Source organism: Chroicocephalus ridibundus, chromosome 4, assembly GCF_963924245.1.
Source record: "Chroicocephalus ridibundus chromosome 4, bChrRid1.1, whole genome shotgun sequence".
Taxonomy (NCBI): Eukaryota; Metazoa; Chordata; class Aves; order Charadriiformes; family Laridae; genus Chroicocephalus; species Chroicocephalus ridibundus.
The window spans coordinates 55,542,361-55,563,092 of record NC_086287.1 but is presented as its reverse complement, the minus strand read 5'-3'; positions in this window follow the sequence as shown (position 1 = coordinate 55,563,092).

The following is a 20,732-nucleotide window of genomic DNA, read 5'->3' as shown; positions in this document are numbered from 1 at the left end:
TTAACTATTAAAAATAGCTGCCCTTTCTTATTCTAGGCTTATTTCTAACAACTGCCGTAGAATTATTTTGGGGCCGAATTTGGCCCCTCTGACATCTATGCTGTCTCATAGTTTATTGAATTTCCACTATCTGATGGAATTTTTGTGGCATACGTTGAACATCAGCTGGGAGAGGAAAGTTATTTTACCTCTGGAGGTGAGATCATATCGCGTAATTGGCACAAGCATATCTTGTAAAGGAGAGCTTTGTTTTTTCCTGAACTGCTATTTGTAGCTGGGTCACAGGCGGAGCGTCAAATTAGCCGGAGGGATGATCTGTTGCTGTTTGCATTTAGGCTGAGATTTTCAAAGGCACTTAGCAGTGCTGTCTCATGCAGCCCCTCTGAAAACCCCAGCTGTCACTGCAACAGCTTCGCAATGATCTTCGTGGAGGCAAAAAAGGCCTCTGTGGTGCAGTCCAAGCGCAACCAGCAGTGGTTCCACTTCTTTCTGAAATTCAACAACAAAGCATGAACCTTAGGGAGAATTTTAGCTTCCACTTCTAACCCTGTTGTGAGGCAGGGTATCTGGAGGCAGCCCCTTTTTTTTTCCAGTATATGTGTGGGGAAATAGCAGAGTACGTCTGCCCTCCTGCTCTTCCGGCACTTACGCTCCTCAGAACAGCAGGTGACTAAAGCAATGCAAGCACACTACCCCAGGCAGAGGATTATTGCAAGGAAATCCTGTAGGATTTGTTTTATGAAGAATTTTTTTTTTTTTTTGCCTTTCGCTCCGGTGGTGTGGCTTTGCAGAACTGGGGAAGTCACCCGGCCCCTGTGATTTCCCTCATGGGGTGAGGGTGGGATGAACCTGAACATCCCCAGCGGCTGCTGCCCTCACCTAGTGTGCCCTGGCCCTTGCGCTCTGCCTTTAGAGGTCCTGGGGGGAGATGTCCTTGTGCGGAGGAGAGCTGGGTGTTCTGGAGTTAGGGGAAGACTAGCCCAAGGAGAAGAAAAAAAACCCCTGGTATCCAGCTGTGTTTATAGCCTCGGCCCATGTTCTCTCGGTTTCTATGAAAGCCACAAGTGGAGCAAACCTCAGGCTCAGCCCAAGATGTGAGGGCAGTTTCTGCAGGACGCCTGGCTGCGGACTGCCTGAGGAGCCGCCCCAGGCGTCTGCTCGGACACTGCTTCTCCCCTTCGGGCTACGCGACGCTTTGCTCCGCTCTGAACCGCTCCTGCCTTCCCGTGCTGGTGCACTTGCGTGGCTCCTAACTGAAGGAATTAATCCACCTGTGGGCTGCAGGCAGAGATTCACCCTGTCCCTGGGCAGTGCTCGGGTGGACCAGGGTGATCTGGGCACTGGAGATCTGCCCTCTCCGGTTTGGCATGCGTGTCCTGGCTGGCGCTGGGAGGGATTTCTCCAGAACCGCTATGTCAGGCATCTGCCCTCCGCAGGCTTGTGAATAACTCAGTATACTGAGCCCTGGCTTACTTGCAACATTAAACTGTTGAAACAGACAAATGGAAATAAAATAATAACTTGAGCTTAAACACATAGGCTGCAGCAACTCCAGAATTCATTATGCTATTTATCTGCTACCGTGGAACAGAATTTTAAATGGATATGTCATGTCAGAGCTTTCTTTTTTAATGACTGTTTAAGAACATACTACTGTGGAAGATATCAGCATTCCAGGCTTTTCCTATATTTGATTATAGCTGATAGCAATCAAAGTAATTTTACTGCCAATAATAACGCTGGCAGCAGCTTAATTTAATAGCATGGAGGTTGGATCTTATTTATATCATTCCTCAAATGTTGATAACTTTGAATGTAACTACAAAACATTTTTGCAATGAAAACTTAAAATATGGGATATTTAATTTAGTGCCCTGGCCTCACTGCTTAAAAATGTTCAGACTACACAAACACATTCTTACACCAGTTGTTTGGAATATGACTTTTCCATGGAACTTAGGCCTTTTTCATGATATTCTGAGAAATGCTGATCACTTCGTCACATACTTTCAATACTTGAAAAATCAATCTTCTTCAAATAACTCTGCAGTTTGCCAAAAGTAAATAAATAATCATTGGAAAAATAAATCCATTAACAAATTTTTTTTTTCCCACATCCTGTCTGCTTCCTTACCTTGGTAGACTTAGAATTGTGTTACTGCCACATCAGTTTACCACCACCAGCTTTGATAGCAACGTCAGAGTTACACCACTAGAAAGGAGCAGATTTTCATCTCATTGTAATTATGGGATTTTTGCCACTGCCTCAAACGGAGTAGACCGGCTTCGAGAAAACAGCAGGGTTTCACCCACAGACTGTGCCATCAGGGAGACCGATGCTGTAGCTGCTAGCGATGTGGTGCACGACTGCTGGTTTTGTTCGGCCCCTTATTTAAAAATATTTATGCGCGTATATATACACTTGCAACCCAGTATCCTTTGCCATGGACCACTTCCTGACATGCCTGTTGCCGTGTTCAGCCCTTGCGAGGCTGGAACAGGCGAGGCAGGGTACGGATGGGAGCTGCCATGACTTGTTGTGCTCTCCTCTTGGTCTGCTGGAGCCTCCCCGGGGCTGTTCAGAGCTGCTCCGAAACGGCCTCCTGTCTCTCATGGTTTCTCAACCTCCAAAAGTTAATTTTCTGGAAAGTTTTGTTTGCGGAGTGGCATCAGGTTTAAACGCTGAAGAGGAAAACGTGATGTTTTCCTGTTTTCAGACACAGATGGTTAATTCTGTGATAGGGAAGTAATGTTATCCCCTGTTCCAGAAGAAGCGGCGCAGTCAGAGACGTTGCAAGTGAGCTGTTTGGGGAGAAACTGAGCCCTGCTTGACTGTGGGGCTCCAGCCTGCCCTTGGGTCTGACGCCGTGCTCAGGCAGCTGAGCCAGGCTTCTCCTCCTGGGGAAGAAAAATCCAGGGAAAAGCGCAGCCATGCTTCCTGCTGTGGGATCAGGAGGATCTCACAGGATATCTAATGCAGTGAGATGTCCACAGTTGCCACTGCTTGCCAATACAAGGATGCTGAAAGCAATGCCAGCCCAGAAAATTGCCATCCCTCTGTCCTGTCTTTTTCTCTGTTTCTGCATACCTTGGTGTGGGGAGATGCTCTAAAGATGCTCTAAACCAGGTAAAGGAAAAGGCTCTTTTTAATCTATTATTTATTTATTTTACCTCCACCGTCATCTTCCCCTGTATTTGCTTTGAGATTATGCTCTTAAGGTGGCCTTCCTACAATGCCACCTGATGAACATGCAGATGGTCAATGGTAGAACTGGGGAAAGAAAGGGAGAGCCACTCGTCTGGGACTGGGATGGGAGTAGGAATTCTTTACGTCAGCGTTGCCAACAGCATGGGTAGAAATTGTCTGAGGAGTGGTTTGGCAGCCTCTACCCAGGACCTGAATGTTAGCTCCTTGTGCTAAAACCACTTCGTCTGCTAAAAAAAGCCAAAGGATCTCAAAAAATTGACAGGGATGGGTCAGGGAGCACAGGGAATCATGAGCCAGGGACAGAGAGGCTGGAAACCTCAGTGCACCCATGGCACCTTTCCACGGGGAGTCATCTCCCCTCCCACCAGCTTCAGGAGAAGACAGGGACCAAGCACACCCAGGTCTGCACTCCTGGCTCAGGGGAGAAGCTCCCACCCATGCCCACCTCCCCACCAGGACGATACACCCGAGGCCGGGTGGTCAGCGCGTCCCAGCTCTCTTGCTCTCAGGAAGCCCTGCTAGACGCACCTATATACCGTGTTCAAAAGCTTCCGCCAGATTAAGTTAAAAACAAATAATGAAAAAAATCAGTCTTCTCACTGTGGAGTGAATTGCCTCTCTGCTTTAATAGACTTTGTGCTAAAAGACAGAAAGAATTGTGTATTTATTTCCAAGATTATTAAATTACATATAGAATATGCTTCCTGAGTATTAGCAGAGTTTATAACTGAATTCATCCTATCCATGCTCTGGTTACGTCTAATGAGGATAATTATTACATGGCTTAACTATAATTCGGTATTGACTCTTTCGCGCATGAAAAGCTTTTGTTGGCAAGCATCAGTGGAGAGCTTCAACAAAAGACATCTTTAGCTTGTGTAAACATTGTTATTTCAAGGTCTCACCCTAACCTGCTTTAGGCTAAGTACTTTCTCCTCAATTGAGTTAATATAGCCAAAATGATATAAGGATGGGATTAGATACTGGCTTACACCAGAGGGAAAAAATGAAAGTTGGAGAGGGAAAAATGCAGTTAATTCCATCCTGTCAGCAGTGGATATTAAAGATTATTAGTTGGCACACTCAATTATGTGTGAATCACAATAGTGGTACTGTTAACTTCTTTATTCAATTTTACAGGGGCAGGTAAAAGTGTAGGTTTAGTATCATCTGCAGTGATTATTTGTTGCTTGCGGGGATTTGAGGTTATATTAAAGTGTTTGACAGGTTCAGAGGAAACAACTCTGTGTAATAAAATGTCCCACTTTTACATGGTCTTAGTCAATGGGCAGAAATGAACAAATCTGCCTGTCAGGAGTTTGGCTGTGGCTGCCTTTTATGAATATATTTCTTTAGGCAGTAACTAGTTATTCTATTATGTGATTGTTAAAAATGATAAACCAACAAATATAGCTCTCTTTTTGCTGCTTCCCTCTGCTGGATAGAGCCAGTAGTGCTTAGTTGTGTGTCACAGGCTCATTAACACCAACAACCAGGGAAGACCTTAGGATCTGGGCTTTCAGGTCACAGAGAATGAATCTGAATCTTGTTCTGATTTCCTTGTGAATTCTTCAGTCTTCGGGTTGACCAGAAGTCACAGAATTTACAACAATATAAAATCCTTGTCTCAAGCAAATGGCTTTGATTCTGGAAGCTCTTCTGTCGAGGTGGGAACGTGTGTTGGGCTGGGGCAGGATGCTGGGCATGCCAGCCTCTCTGCCCCTGGTTCTTGGGTAGACTGACAGCAGGGCGAGGAGATGTACTACACAAGAAGTCGAATTAGTTATTGGATATATATATTGAAATTGTTGGGTTTTAACAAAATAAGCCTCCAAAGTGTTGTTTGTGTTTTGCTTGTTTTCATAGATTTCCATAGCCAGAAGAGACCACTGTGATAATGCACTTTGACTGCTTGACTGCCTTTCCAAGACCAGTAACAACGCTAGTTGAGCTAGAGCATATATTTTAGGAAAAAAACCCAAACCCAACCTTCTAATCTTGGTTTCCAGTTTCCAGTGTCAGAGGGCCTCCCACAGCATGGTGACGTTCCCATGGCCAAGTCCGCTTGCACAGTTTACATCCCCCTCACAAGGCGAACGGGTCTCATTTGAAGATATAAATGTCATGATTCATCTTTCATCCGCTGGATCTCGTACATTTTTTCTCTCCAAAACTGACAAAGCCGGTCATCATATGTGTGTGGCCTGTATGGGTACTTGACGAGAAGTAGCTTGGACAGCTTTGTAGCTGTCTGAGCAGCCGGGCGTAGGATTTTACAACCTCTCATTCAGTTGTCCCATCAGTGCCCACTCCAGAGAAGCACTAGCCCTTTAGGGTCAGTGGTGGAGATGATGGTCGTCTGAATATCCACAAAGGTCCCCAAGTCCCTTCAGAGATACCATTTCCCAGCCTCATAAATGAGACCTACGCGCTTTGCTCTTGGATGTCGTATTTTTCAAGCTGACTGTACTGAAACGTGTCATTTGATCTAAATTTACCAAGAAATTTAGACTACTGCTCCATGCTCTTTTAAGAAATGTTTGTGTTAGTGTTCACAGTCTGAGCAAAAAATTACGAAACAATCTTATTGCACATTTTTGTCACATACTGTCCTTCAACCAGTAGTTTATTATGGCTGGAGTTATCTTCAGCAGTTGCTGCTACTACTAATACTCATGCCCAAGTGGGAGTCTAGATCCTCTGAAAAAGAGAAATTTTCTATTAAGCACATTAATCCAGTGCCGTTAGTCTAGATATGGGCAGAGCACCCTTTGCGTCATTGAGTCAAGGCCCACAGCAACAGCCAGCTTTCTGGTCTACAGGGCTTCTGCTCAATGCGAGCTGCAAAGCAACAAGTTTCTATACCCAGTTTGGGACCTATTGTACAGAAGGAGTGAAAATCACAGCTAGAGAAAAGACCATCCACAGTAGCTTTGGTCTCTGTGGTTGTAAGAGAACTGAATCTCCTGGATGCTTCTGGGAAGTGGACCATGCTTCAGAGGAACATTGTGCAAAATAAATTTTCCATTAATCCTGCAATATATGACCCCAGGAAGAAATTGGCCTTTGGTATAATGCTCATATGAACGCTAGAGCTTATGTGTTGTCCCTAGCTATCACTATATTCTGTGCTTCGAGGGTAAGGAGAAAAACCAGCAATCTAGAAACAACTTATCCAACAGAAGAGTGAGAAAAAAAAATTCCTGGTCTTCCAAGTAATCAATGAAAGTCCTGAAATATCGTATAAATGTATAAACGCATTAAGTACTTACTACCACTCAATTCCCTCTCAATAACCCCTTAGTAACCCGTCAAGCAGGGAGTCCTGCTGTAAGTTTAATTCTCTATTTCGAGGAATTGTCTGGTTCTTTCCCTTGGTGAGGTCACCACATTTCTTCTTAAAACTTTTAACATAACTTTTCCTCAATACCTTGTTTGGAAAACTTATACCAAGAGTGAAGTCTGTAGACGGTTAGGAAGGAACCTTTTGTAAGGTTTAACTCTCTCAAGTGTTTTTGCCTGACTATTCTCCCCAGGCACCGGAGGGTCTCCAGTCGCATAGACAGACGTGTCACATTGTCACTCTGCCATTCAGGGTACCATTTCAAGATACTGGGACATCACTGTTGACACCCCCCCCAGGAAGAACAAAGATGACACCCGGGCAGCTTGGACCCTAGCAAGTGAATGGAGCAAGCGAAGACTTTCGAGCGAATGGACCACACACTTTGTGTCATGTTCACACTGTGATTCAGGGTCCACGTGGATCAGATTTACCATGTTGTGGCATAGACTAGATGAATAAGAACATACACTTGAAGTTTAAAGAATTGGCCAGAAAACCCCAGCCCACTATCTCCTGGGTAGCTCTACACATGATTTTAAGTGTCTGGCGTTGCTCTCCCAGCAGTGTACAGAGTGCTTCGATTTTCATAAGGGCTGTGATTCTCGCTGATCAGGCAGGAGAACCAAGAGCTTCCATGTCCCAGCAAGGGCTTTTGCAAAAATCAGGCACTGAGAAGGGAGATTTTCTCAGCAGGTGCGGGTATTGCTTTCTGTTGGCACAGCAGTTTTGGCTTGGCTAAAATGTGTATTTACTTTATGTAACTCTGAGTGTAACAAGAATGCTAGCAAAAACCACTTGGAAAAGGAAAAAAGGAAACATTAAACCTTAACTCTGCGTCCTCAATTAAATGATTACTCTTTCAGGATGAAATTGTTCTTGATTCTTATTGTAAACCTTTCAATTTCTTACATAAATAGCATGATTATATTTACATAAATAGTTGCACCCTGGAGTACAACAATCCTATTGTACACAAAAATCCTATTAAAATTTCCTGAGAGAAGAACGCAGCTTGAGCAATGGTCTGTTGTGCATAAAACCAGACCTCCACACTTTTTTCTTTATTCAGAGCCAAACCGTGCCTTTAGATGCCTGCACCCAAGTGCAGAATTGATCCCATAGAGTTCAATCCTAGGTTCCGATATAGGAAAACACAGTCATAATTGAACTGATGTTTCAAAGCATTACAATGTGCTGATAGGCTTTCTTCAAGCTGATTATGGGCATTTAGACGTGAGATAGCAAGCACACCCAAAGACATCTGATTCATCCTTGAAAGAAACAGCTGCAACCTTGTTTTCTACCTGAAGCAACTATAATCCCAATAGCTAAACACGAAAGAGCTTGTGTTTTAGTTCATCTCTCTTCAGCTTTTTGCTACTCTAAATTCAAAAAGCTCCACGTGGATATTTTCCCCCTCCACAGAGGGGGAAATAAACAATGAATACATAAAGTCATAAAGCTTGAGTTTTCAAAATGAGTCGTATAGTAAAACATGGCCCAATGTGCTTTCAGCCACTGGGATAAGGAGGCAGGAATCCATGTTTGACCCTAATTGCAAAACGTAACTTTACACAAATAGTTTTAAATAAGCTAATGTCTTTGGATGACCGGCTTTTTATTGAATCGGAGTATCCACACTGTAGAAGAGCATATGGACATTGATTGAAGCTATGACCATGCTGAGGAGATGGCCACTGGTCCTCCTACTGCCGTAGCTTGTGCCCATTTCTGATATGGGCAGGTCATCAAACAAATAAGGTTTTGCACAACCAAAGATTAGGTGAATGATATAGATATGTGCTATGAGTAGAACTTCAGAAGTAATTGATACTAGGTTTGATTGTTGAAGTAAAACAATAAATGAAAACAAAAAAAAAAAGAAATTGAGGGTTTGACTCAAAAAAGACCAACCCTTTCTAGTTCCCTGTGTATGAACATGTGCACGCCTGCACACATCCCACCACTTCTCTTTCAAAGTAAGATAAAAAAGTCATTTAATAAGAAGCAAATGTATTCTTTGTTTTCAATTTTTTCTTTTAAAAACTCCACTTAACTAATACCCTGTCCTGGTGCCATGGTCCCAGTGAAAACATTGTTTGTAAAAAAGAAGTCAAAATGTTTAAAAAGTTCAAGAATGAGCTGTGTCTGTTACATAATCCATTTCCACATTAAAAAAAAAAAAAAGAACCAAAAAGAAAGAAGACCACCCTGAAGCCTTGTTCCAATTTTACCTGAATCTCTGATAATTTTTCATTTTGCTAAAATTACAAATTTGGCAATCAGTATCTAACTGAGAAATGTAACCCAAACCTCTAGCAAATGATCTTCCTGGTATTGTCAAGTAGCTACTCAGGAAAAATGCCCCTGGGTAGATTCAGTGATGATGGCGAGTGCTTGTAAGAGTCCTGAAGAATCCTGCAATATTTTGGAACCAAGCAGTTGCGTGCACAGGAAGGAAAAATAAATGAAGAAAAGGTGGTAAGAAGCATTTTTAATCTGAAATGCAAGGAATGAGATGCGCTGCATCAATAACCATAGCAGGTGAGTAGACATAGCATCCCATGCTACTGCAGGCTGGACACGCCATCCAAATAATTTTGTTGAGAGCTGACAAATCTTTGATTTTGAGAGCAATGGCTAGTGACAATATATTTTGTGTTTCCTGACGCAGCATGAATCTAAGAATGTTTCTTATTTCATATGGGAATGATTTCAGGATGCTAGCGACATAACATTCGGGGAATGAACAGTCTAAAATTTCTATAAACACCAGAATCAAGGCATTTATGAGTTTTAGTAAAAATTTTATTGAAGTCTGGTCATGTTGGCATATTGTGCATTTTAAATGTAAATTAGATTACTGGCAGTAGATTCAATTTAGTGGTAAAAATTTAAAGAAAACAGTTGGGCTACAGATGAAACAATAATGTAGCTGTTCTTTAGTTAAGAGAACAGTGAAATCCAGAAACAAATGGTGTTTGGGAATATTTATGGTAGAGGAAACATGCTGCATACGATTAACTTTGTCAATTTTATGCAGCACAGTAGTTTTTGTTCAGCTTTGAAGAGCAGTTTCTGATAGTGAACATATGATAGGGTGAATGGATGGCTCTGAGGATTTCCAACGGGAACAGAAAACCTTTCATCTTTAGCTCACTTGCTAAAATGCAGCCCAGGCTGTGAGCGATCAACGCTCATGGCTCTGTGTGTACAACTTGTTTGACATGACACCAGCTCTTCTCTCCTCCTCCTCCCCCCATTGCACTGTTTCATATCCAAAGCCTGTGTGACTAAAAAAGACCATACAGCTTGGCACTGAGTTGGCAGCTGTAGGGGAATATCCACTGCTGGGGCACAGGAATTTGATTGCTTCTTACCCTGGTTTGTCCCATGGTCCTAGTGGTGGAAGCCATTGGCCCTCACTGCATTGCTCTCCAGACACAATACGCTTCCTCTTGCCAGGCTTGTTGTCAGGTACCTTTCAAAAGCTTTCAAACCGAGCATTTAAATAATAATAAAAAAAAATTAGATAAAGATGTAGTTACTTGCAGAAGTATTTAAAATAAAAAGACACTTAGGGTCTGGAGACACAGCGAGCTGTTTTATTGAACCATCAGTAAGCTTCAGAATACATTGGAAAGCAAATCTCATTTGCCTCAAAGATGCGGCTGTACTGAAGTGTGATGATTTGGCTGATGTACAGCAATCACTGCAGCTTGCAAGTGGCTACACTGGTGCAGAGAAGTGAAAATTGTAATACCGTTATTTAATTAAGCCAAATCTGTTCCATATGTAAAGCTACAAAAATGGATCCCATTTTCATACACGCTTAGAACATGCCCCATTGCCCCGGTGTTATTTCTGTTCTAAATTATGAAGAGATAGTGGAAAAAAAGGAGTGAAATTGGTGAGAAGTCACCCCCCCGTACCAAACACTCAGGATGCTCAGGCTAAGTGCCAGGGTATCACCTTGCAGGTAACGGACATAAGGGTTAAAATCCTGTTCTGCGATGAACTCTGCTTTGTAAGGCTACTGCCACAGCAGCACAAGGTCTCTTCAGAAATGGATGTGGACAAGGGTTGCTGAAACAAGGGGGGATGACAGTCAGTTGTGTTTCTGGGAAGGGGAAGCAGGAAAAACAACCCAGGAGAAGAAGCATAAATGGCCAGGACTTTGTCAGCCAAAGCGAGTCTCAGGGTGAAGTCTGCGAGAAGCTGAGAAGATGAACGAGGTTTTCAGCTAAGCACTAACTGGGTGACTAGTCTTGAAAGCTGGGTCCGGCACTGCTGGCCTCCCAAAGCATGGCTGCTTCACGGGTTCCTCAGGTTGGTCAAGGAAACACCTGATGACTGCCGATTTCTTCTTATGGAAAAACCCATAAGACCGTAACTATTTATTTAGCTGTTTGTGTGAGAAAGTGAAATACTATTTTATCTTCTTGACAGCTTTTTGTCTAATTTTTAATAAGCCATCTGGGGTACTGACTGTTTCTATATGTTGACAGTAGCTAGCACAACCTCTGCTGAAGCTTTTGTGTAGAAAACTGCCCCACAGAAAGTTAAAATATGAGTAAATCTTTCAGCTGTTTGTGAGGACGGACTGGGGACAGGGCATTGCAACTGCACCTTGGATGGGTGTTGTTTGGGTATCGTGGTGACCAACAGTGTTAAGAAGAGCAAAGCCATATAGAGGCACAAGTAAAACTGAAACGCAAATAACATGAAATTGCTGGTGTCTGGGTTTCTGATTGGAATAAGAGGAATTGCATGTCGCACTGAACCTCTGAGATCACAGTGTGACCATAATTAATGTTCAGAAGATCATAATGAGTTTATTGGCTAAGTCATCTAGCTGTTGCCAGACCCCAGTCTTGAAGGACATGTCTGTAGTCCGCCTGTGTCTGTGCTCTGCCCAGGCATCTCGTGAGCCACGGTTGGAGTGAAGGCCTGTCCTGACTGACACCAACAAGGGGTTTGCCAGCCACTTCACCTCTACGGACAAAGTCTGTATCTGTTGTAGATGTTCAGCCGCTTTATATTCTCAAATGTCATTTAAAAGACACGAGGGAGGAGCAGAGGTGGCCTGAGGGGTGCTATGGCAAGAAGTTATACAGCACACTGAAAGCAGGACACGGCGTGTATTTAGGAGACTTTCTTTGAAGTAGTTTACATGAAGTTGTTTACAAGTTTCTACTATAACTTCTGAAGCAATTGCTTTTTAAATCAGCTGGCTTTGTAATGAGAAATCATGCTTTTGGATACTTTTTATTATTTAAAAGCTGAAAAGCAGTGTAAGAAATATTTTAAGAAAAGAATCATAGAATCACCGAATGGTTCGGGTTGGAAAGGACCTTAAAGATCATCTTATTCCAACCCCCCTGCCCTGGGCAGAGACACTTTTGATTAGACCAGGTTACTCAAAGCCCCTTGAACAGAACATCTCTCTAGAGTTTGTTTAAAGCCCTTTTCCCCATAAGATTCAGAGTACATTATAGGAGAAGAGTTTCCAGATCAGAATGAGAAACAAATATAAGATATAAAGAAAAATGAAAAAAAAAAAAAGTGAAAACATCAAATGAAATAGAAAGTTTTAATACGAATATTTGTCTACACTGTTTTACAAGAGCTATTCCTTCATGTGCCTCACTGTGAGCTAGCATTGTGCTATGATGCAGAACTTCAGAGTATCTTCAACTTTGACTAGGATTTTGAAGTCGTTGAAAACAATTACCGATTATTCTTCCTTATTTTTAACAGTTATATTTTTAAGGGGAAAATGTGTGCTTTTTGACCTTGATCAGAGTAGTGAGATAGATACGTGGTGGGAAAAAAATAACATGGCCAGTCGGCTGGAACTGGTTTTGCTTTTGGATTCTTGCTGTGGGCACCCACGCCTGGACAGTCCCGCTCCTGCGTTAGCAGCCCTCTTCCCTTGGGCGGCTGCAGCCTCTGCGTGTCTGTGGTGCCACTCCTCTGCTGAACTGGTCGGTTTGTGGGGAAAGGCTTCGAGGTCGGGTATCTCCCTTTTGCTCCCTCCAGCTCCCAACTCTGTACTTATTAGTCAGCACAACTATCATTGCTTTCTGTCGTGTACCAATTGGAGTTGTTTTGGCAAAAGCCTTCGACACCTCCTCTCAAGTGGGGAGTTCAGTTCAGTGATTAAACACTGGCTAGAGGTTTGGGAGGCTGAATTCAGTGTTTTGCACTCCCATTGTTTTCTGTATGCCTTTGGCTAAGTTGTTGGAGGAGGAGGAATTCATCTCATCTGGCTTCAGCTGTTACGAATTAGGCGTCTTAATCCGAGCCTGTTGCCTCTGCTCCCTCTGTGGTCAAGGGAGAGAGACAGGCACCTCCAGGGGTTGGCTCATCCCCTTCAGAGGTGTCCGCTGTCTCTAGGGACTACAAGTAGATCAGCAACTAGTTGAGATTCACACACCTTATTCTCAAATGTCTAAAATAAATCCGAGTCCCACGCTTAGTCTCTGTTTTCTGGCTGTTACACAAAAGTGGAACCTATTAAGTCCATTAAAAACAATACTATTCAAATTGCTCAAAAAACAAGGCCAATTTGGAAAGCACTGGCTGATTTTCAGACCAGACTTTTTAAAAATACTTAAGAATCTAAAGGTGTAGAGAGGTGCCTCTTGAGCTTTTAACATCTCCAAACTCCTATAAAAGTCACAGGAGTTTTTGAAAATCTCACTAAATGCCCATCTGTGTTTTGTGGTGCATAAACACCTATAAAACTCTGTCCCCAGTCTTATTAAAGAGGGCACTATACCAAAATGCATCCAAGTCTCCAAGTAGCATTTTTTCCCTGGCTTCTACCCCCCTGGCCACCCCTGCTTCCATGCTCCATGTCTCTTGCCCCTGGCAGCAGAGGTACACTTGGATGCAGAGCGTATGTGACACATAACACTCCAGCTCTTCCCTGCTGGTGGATAATTCATCAGGATGAGAGCTGTGGCTGGGCTGGGGAGAGAATCAGTGAATCATAACCTCCCCTCCACTTCAGCTGAACTGTGTGGAAACTTGGCATGGTGGAGAATCTCATACAGAAACAATATTTTATTACTTGGAGTTGACAATTCAGCTGTGACCGTGGAACTGGCAAGTTATAGACACGACGCAGAAGATGTAAACTTAATTTGTCCTTTCTTTTGGGCTGCCTGGCATCTCTCATTCCTTGTTGAATCTCTCCACCAAGACCAGCATGATAAGAGTTAATGCATGATCTGGGAATGAATATATGCATGTGTGGTGGGACCCTTCCCCCACTCTGATTCTCCCTTTCCTTTCCTTTATGTGAACATACTCGCTCACCATCCCAAGAGTGAAAGAGGCAAAGGTGAGGGGGAAGCTGACAAACAGGGAAAATAATCCCTTTGCCCACCCCTAGTGGAAACTCTGTTAGCTACAACATGGCAGCTGAGACAGAACGACTTAACCCAACCAGATCTCTTTTATTATGTTCCTGTGTTTATTTTTCCTCTGTATTTATGACTTAGCATGTTGGTTTTGGTGTGGAAAGGACTCTAAAGCTGTAGATATGTGTTGTAATTATACAAATTCCTCTGCATGGAGTCTGTTAAAAAGATTGATCTATTTTTATGAGGACACACACAAATACTCATTTTGATGGACCTCATTGGCATTTATTGCAGGCCTGCCACTACTAAAATTTAAAGCCAACCTTGTAAATTTTATGGAAACTACATGCTGCAATTATTAGCCCGAAGACCTCCTGTCTCGCAGGAATGAGTCAGATTTTGCTTTCCACGTACACTGTGGTTTACACCTGAAAGAGATTAGTGGGGACCACCAGTAGCTTGAAAACCTAATCTCCAGTATTTTGTTTCCAGTTTAGCTCTGAAAGATACTCCAGGTGTTCTCATTAATTAGTCATTGTAAGTCACTGTGTCACTATTGTGCATGGAACAGCTGTTTTCCTGGTGCACTTTTTTTCTGCAGGAGTGTTTTAAATTAAAAGTTGGTTTATATACTTTTTAATGTTTAGAAAAAATTCTTGGGACTGGTGAAAATGAACAAAACCAACGTCTAACAAAGCAGTTTAGGAGGACAAATTCTTGAACTTGAATGTTTCCTGTAAGGGTGTAACTTTATGGAGTTTTACCTGAGCGCCTTGCTAGCACTGGGGAGGATCCAGCTAAGCATCGTAAGCAGATCCTGCCATTTTTTCTGCAGCAAAATTCCCACTAGTATCAGGAACTGCCTGTAAGCCTTACAGACCGTGCAGTAAGTCACGTTATTCTCCTCCCCTCATTGTCTTATTTTATACTCACAGACACTGAGACAGACAGAGATTAAGCGTATTGAATCTACCAATCCAAACAAATCAACAGGGAAAAGTGAGAATAAAGATGGATGGATGGTAAGTCTTAAGATATGTAAAGTATAAATGTTAGTTTGTGTGTTGTGTCGCTGGATACTGTCCTGAAGATAGCTTTTGCTAAATCTTCTTTCATTGCTTGGGACCAATAAGTGAGATGGCTTGTTGCAAAGGACAGCTCAGTTGACAGCAGGCAAAACATTGTTAAAGAGGAGAACTTGGGTGGGATCTAAAACCCATGAGTTATGTTTATTATGTGGCCCATTATGGTGAGGCTTTAGAAAAAAAGATGTTAATGTGAAGTCTTCTCATAGTTCATTTCAAAATAAGTCTTTGTTCTTGGTCAGATCATTTGGACCCCAAAGGGGAAGGAGGGATATTTGTGAATTCCTCATCTTGGTGGGATCCTGCCTCTCTCGCCAGGAGGGATCTGGCACAGTCCCAGGAGGGACCTTCAGGACCCACCTGGCACGTGCGCTTCAGAGCTCCTGACAGTGCCCCTCCTCGTTCCCAGCACGCCAGCTCTGGGCATGTCCACCACTGCATCCTTTACTGCTGGCTATCCCACCATCTTGGGGTTGCTTTGCAATGGCATAACCACCCAGAGGAAGAGCTTGGCCCTCTCTGGGCTTCAGGTAGCTAAAGTCAAACCTCCCTATTTCAGAGTACACTCAGAACTTGTGCGTCGCCGAGGTCTGACTGTGAAACTCCCACCTGCAAGTTGCCAAAGAAGGCTGTGTATCTGCAGTTACATTGACTGACATTTAAAATAAAAGAGAGTCAATAACTTTAATATTTTAAGTCACCAAAAACTCAGCGAGGAACAAATTGCTCTGAGTACAGTATGAGAGCAATACAAAGTTTACATGCTTAATTTGCAGCACCCAGTTTCGGTTGGTCTCAGAGATAATATCAGAAGAGATAAGCCACTTCTGTGACGTGGAAAAGTTATTCCTACATTCACCCCTCTTATTAAAGAGGTGCAACCTGGTGGTGTGATTTTCAATACTGTTTGAATCCCAGACAAAAGCAAGAACTCAAAAGAGTGGATTTGAGTTGACCAGAGAAACGAAGGGGAGGTTTCTCTGGTAGAGATAACTTGAGTGACAAGGAGAAAGGGTGACCATTGAGTATTGGTGGAATTACCACAGAAGTGCTTGAAAAAGTTTCTTAGCAATCTGGAGCAGTGAGAGAGCGTGTCAGAATTAGAGAAGGACAATAGTAATGTCTTTCCACTGTGAAGAGGAAGAATAACTCAGCAAAGAACTCCAGTTCTTCACTTTTCTGACTTCCAAGGCTGGACTTTAAGGGGAGCTATGTGCTGTTATGTCAATATAGAGAGCTCCATAGCATAAAATGATATAATTGTTCTTTTGTTTTCTTGCAGAAGGGGTTGGACTTGCTTTTTTTCCCTCTGTGGTCTCTTGCAGATGGGATGGGACTAAGAGAACCTGGTGTCGTCTAACCACAACACATACAAACCCATGCTGATTGACCCCGTGGGCCAGTCCCTCACTTGCTCGTGTTAGTTGTTCCTGTTAGGTGTCCCTATGCTCGTGTGTCACTGCACCAACTACTCGAGACATGCGCTTGAGCTTGTCCTCGCAGCCACAAGAGGTTTAAACATTTTATTAAATGCTGCTGAGTTTTTCACTTTGCAAATGACAACTCAGAGATGGTACCAGACTCATTAAACTTCCTGCACAGCAAAACAGCTAAACAGAGACTTAGCCTTTTTAAACTGAAGTGCAAGGCGACATTATGAGAACAGCCTTTCTCATGTTTTAATGAGAAAGCATACAACAAAAAATTTAACTAACTCCATATAGTGTTGCTTGAAAGAAGGTGATACTTTCTACTGGTCTATAGAGAGATATTGTGCTGATCTATGGTGTCCAGTGAGCGATATTTGCTTCTTTTCCTGCTGTAATGGTGAATACAGACAACCCTCTTTGACACACAGACAGGACTTTCCTGTACGTGAATTCTTTCTAAACGGTTTCAAAGTTTTCGTTTCACCTTGAATAGTTTCTGCCGGAGGTCTGATAAACCTTTCTTTAATAAAGAAAGATTTTAATAAAGAAAGGGACAGGGAATCTGTTTGTATCTGGCACTCTTCTAACATAACAAATTTACCAAGTATCCTGGTTCTAACTGAATATGCCATAGCTGCTTGTGAAATGAAGCAAGTCCATTACACTTTTTCTTTGACTTCAGAAGTAGCTGTATCTAAGTGGAATGTTATCTCTTTAGCTCGTAAATAGTCAAGGTATTAAAATGTGCTAAATGCAAATGGAATTTGCACCATAATATGCTTTAATTTGATTTGACATTAGATTTCGTCTCCTCATCTTTTCATGATAGCTATTGAAAAGATGTAATTTTATTTTGAAGTCTTAAATTTTACCTTCGGTGTGTTCCAATACATGGAAATTGAGGAGGGAAAAGTTATAGTGCAGAGTTGTGGACACATGCAAATTAAGTTTTGACTTTGATTATATTTTTTGCACTTGCTATTTGAGATGTGCACTCATTCTATTTTTCTTTTCGGTGAATATTTATCCTGATGGCTATCACTAAATAATTGCTTGGTGTCTAAAGCTCTTTTCATATGATGGGCAATTCAAAACCTTGATCAAGGTCAATTGTTAAGGTGTCGAAATCTGAAAATTTAATCATCACCGAGAGTAAAATGATACTCAGAATTATGCCTTTAAGAAAAGCCACTATTTACCAAGGAAAGTGTTTTTTATATCCAGTGATCATAGTAATTTCTAAAGTGGAGCATCTTAGAATCTGCTTTGACTTATTCACTTGAGAAAATGGCTGGCTATTCATTCACTCAGGAAATTCTGGACAGCTAGTCAGAAAAACAGACAAAATCCAGTCTGATCAACAGAAACTCAGGTTTTGTCTACAACTTAGAGAAACTTGGTGCACTAACGACGGTTCGTTGTGCCTTATACACTCGCAATGCACTGCAAGTCCTTGCCCCCAAATTGGCCCCCAGTTGAAAACAAGAATTCACAGTCACTTTTGGTAAGACTGGTGTGAAATTTGCTAGCTGGACTGGGGTCTTCCACCAAGCCAGGCTTCTCTCCTAGATATAGCATCAGCTCACATGGGGCTTTAACAGCGTCTCTTGATGCCAATAGATCCTGTACACCAGACAATTACAATTTTATTGGGTTTGTCTGACAATTTTTGGAACCCATCTTTGCAATAGGTCAAGATTTCTAATGGCTACTTGCATGCAGAAACCGGTACATGAGAATCCTGTTTGCAATTACATACAGCGATGAATTTAGATTTACGGGTGACTGACCCAACAACGTGCCACGGGGACTTGTTCGGCTGGATGACAAGACCATCTGTTTCTAGCTGGGCAGTTCCACATCATCTGATAATCATAGCACTAAGAGCAGTGCTCTCCTCTTTTATGGTGTGGTGCCTCACACCAGAGCGGTCACTGCAAAAGGCACAAGAAGGTCAATGTCCTAATACAGAAGCGATGCATTTGATTGCTTACCCAGGATCTCAAAAGCAACTCAGACCACACTTGCTGTGGCTGTCAAGATGCAAATCCAGTGCTCCATCCAGTGGAAACCCAAGGACCAGCATATTTAGAGGGTATATATTATTTGAGCAATAAAAATAGCAATTTCCTGGGCTGGCTAGTCCAGAGCAATGCCCACCACCTTCCTGAAATAATCACAGCTGCTTAGCAAGTGCATCTCAAGTTCTTCAGGTACTTTTGGTTATTTTTCTTTGTTATTTTCGTTGATTTTTTAAAGACATTCTTCCTGATGACCATGTCAAGAACTGAACTGGGGAACGGCACATACTTTGTTTCTCAGTGGATATTGAGTCTTCACCCACGGGTGAAAAGGTACCTGTGATACCTTTTGATACCTCAGAGAAGGCAGGACAGCAGTGGCGTGATGGCAACTGTTGGGTAAGTAGCCAGCATGTGTTGCCACTGCAATTAGCAAGCAAAACTGAAGACTACACAGAAAGAAGCTGCACTGACAGTGCTTTATGACAGCACTTATGTAGTTGCTCCGGGTGTCAAAGGGCCTGCTTCTGGACAAAGACACAGGGACCCCATTTGCTAGGCACTCTACATAGGAGATCTTTATTCAGGTTAGTGCCATAACAATTTTGTTAGCACCTTTCACTCAAAGGTGTGATTACAACTCATGTAAACATACCCCAAACAGATAGCTTAGATACTATGCATAGCCTTGGTAGTATGCAAAACAATCCATTTGCAAGACCTAGCCTCGTAAATGACACCAAATATTTGAGGAATAAGGTCAATAGCCCTGTACTGTTGCAACTAATCTGCTAGCAGGTCTAGAGTTGGGTTGATTAAACCTTGCTTGCATAAGTCTGTAGAAACCACCATCACACCCTGGACTGCAGTGAAGGCAGCACATTAAATTCAGTAGTAACACTTAGAGTAAATACCACCATGATGCTTCCAAAGAAGAAAAAATGTGGAAATTAGGTTGTTCTAACAGCATAGAGTTAAAAGACAAAAACCTCAACAAACCACAAACCCCACAAACCTCTATCCTGGGGTGAAAAGGAGACTTTATTAATCATAATCATGTCTGATCTAACTCCCCACTCAAAGTCAGGCCAATTTTGCTGCTCAGTTCTTTGCCAAGTTTTGAAGATTCCCAGGTATGCAGATGCCACAATCTCTCTGGACAATACGTTTCAGTGTTTTGTGAGTAATTTTTTCTCATATCTAACTGAAATTTCTCTTGTTGCAACTTCTGTTTGTTGCCTTTTGGCCTTTTCTGTGCCCCTCTGAGGAGAGCCTGGCTCCATCTCCCTTATAACCACCCACTATGAAGTTGAAAAAAACAATTAGATCTCTTAGCCTTCTTTTCTCCAGGTTAAATAAATCCACTTCTTTCACTTCTCCTTGTTCATCATGTGCTCCAGCTCCATAACCATCTTGGTGGCCCTCCATTGGAGTGGTTCCAATGTCCTGCTCATACTGAGGAGCACCAAATTGGACCCAGCACTCTGCACCATCACGCTTTTGCCTAAGGGAGAGGAATAATCCCACCCATTGACTTGCAGGCAGCGCTCGCTAACACAGCCCAGTCCGTGGTTATGATTTGTTGCCCAAAGAGTGCCCCTTATCTCTAATACACCACTTAGGATCTTTTCCTTCCTGCAACATCCATTTAAAAAAATCCTCTAAGGACACAAAGGCAATGTTGGAAAAGAAAGCTGGGTGCAGTCCTGAAAGAATCAGATCTCCTCTCTACACAGCAGTATATTATCTCTGTTTGCAAATGTGGGCTTTAAAAAATGGTAAATACTAAATTACTTGACTTGCCCAAAGTCAGAAAAGAAATTTATCAAACTGAGAGCTCCAATTACCTTGTTCAGTTCTCAGTTTAGATTACAAAGTCACCCTTCATTTAAAAGTAATTCAGGTCAGACTATTTGAAATGTTTCTGTGACTGTTTTTTCTTACCGTCCCACTACTGAAATGTTGCTACAAATACTTTTAGCTTGGAACCTAAAAACACATCAACAGCCATGAAAGCCTTTCTTCTGAAAAAAGTGTTTCATTTTCTTTCGGGTTATTTGTTTTTTTCCCTTTGGTAGGCGTTCAGCCATTTTTACTAGGTCTCTTCTTGCCACCTTAAATTAAATTCATAAAAATGTCAGAATGCAAGTGATCAAATTATTTTCTCATCCACACTGTGGTTCTATTGGGAGTTTTTCCCCAGATGATGCTATTTGAACCTGACTATTGACAACAAATTTATTGCCTATAGAGCTCCAAAAGTGTGATG